We start from the raw sequence: 1,387 nt of genomic DNA, 5'->3' as shown, positions 1-1,387 counted from the left end.
GGGGCAGTTCTCTTTCCTACAGGGTTGCTGTAAGTTGGAATCGACTAGACGGCAACAGGTTTTGTTTTGGTTAATGCGTCTCACGGGCACGCAAAAGCTGGACAATGAATAAGGCAGGCTACAGCATAGACGCCTTTGAATTGTGGTGTTGGCGAAGAATATTGAATATACCATGGACTGCCAGAAGAACGAACAAATCTGTCTTGAGAGAAGTACATCCAGAATGCTCCTTAGAAGCGAGGATGGTTAGACTTCATCTTTCGATGTCATCAGGAGGGACCAGTCCCTGGAGAAGGACATCATGCTTGCCAGAGCGTCAGTGAAAAAGAGGAAGACCCTCAGCAATATAGACTGACTCAGTGGCTGCAACAATGGGCTAAAACAATGATGGTGAGGATGGCGCGGGATCGGGCAGTCTGGTTCTGTTGTACGTGGGGTCGCTATGAGTTGGAGCCGACTGGACAGCACCTAGCAACGCATCTTGTTAACCTAGCCCAATTTTTAAAAAGAAAATCTCACCAGTTCAAGCCTGATATTACCACTTGACAGGCACGGCCTGGGACAGCTCTGTGGATTGCCGCTTGGCTTTGTTCTGGGTGACGCAATGGCTGTGCCACTGTGCACTCCCAGAGGCCTGGGGGGGGTACTGGTGTCCCTGCCATTTGACGGATGAGGAAGTTGGGGCTCAGCGGGGGAGCAGCTGGCCCAAAGCACACCTGGCTCTTTGGGGGGTAGGTGCGGGACTCACCCAGCTCTGTCTGGCTCCAGGACACACTCACACTGCTAGTTAAAATGCCTTACCAGAGCGGGTATTTTCATTTTGGTGCCCCATTTTGGTATCCCTGGGTGGAGCAGTAGTTAAGAGCTCGGCTGCTAACCAAAAGGTCGGTAGTTCGAATCCACAAGCTGCTCCTTGGAAACCCTATGGGGCAGTTCCACTCTGTCCTACAGGGTCACTCACGGTGAGTCAGAATCGACTCCGCGGCCATTGGTTTGGCCTTTTATTTTGGTTCCCTATTTCAAGCACGGTAAGAACTATGGACTCAGTGAATGAATTCCAGATGTGATTCCTCCCTCAACGTTCCACCGCCCGAGGGGGAGACACACAGACGCCTGCACGGGGCTCCCGGAGACTGAGGAAGGACCAGGAGGGGGACGCCGGCCACCGGGCTCCGGACTCAGCTGTGGGCTATGGCTGCCAGCATGAGCTACAGCATCTACAAACTTATTAAAAAATTCCAGATGTGGTGGCACAGAAGACGGGAGAACCCCGCGTTCTGAGGTTTGGTGTCACCCCGCATTGCTCCAGTCAGTGCAGGCTCACCCAGCCAGCACGGCTACTGCCCCCTGCTGTCCACAGAGGACACTGCGGGGGAGGGAGCCGGCC

This window comes from Trichechus manatus, unplaced genomic scaffold (assembly GCF_000243295.1).
Source record: "Trichechus manatus latirostris isolate Lorelei unplaced genomic scaffold, TriManLat1.0 scaffold00113, whole genome shotgun sequence".
Lineage (NCBI taxonomy): Eukaryota > Metazoa > Chordata > Mammalia > Sirenia > Trichechidae > Trichechus > Trichechus manatus.
This window is presented reverse-complemented; position numbering follows the sequence as displayed.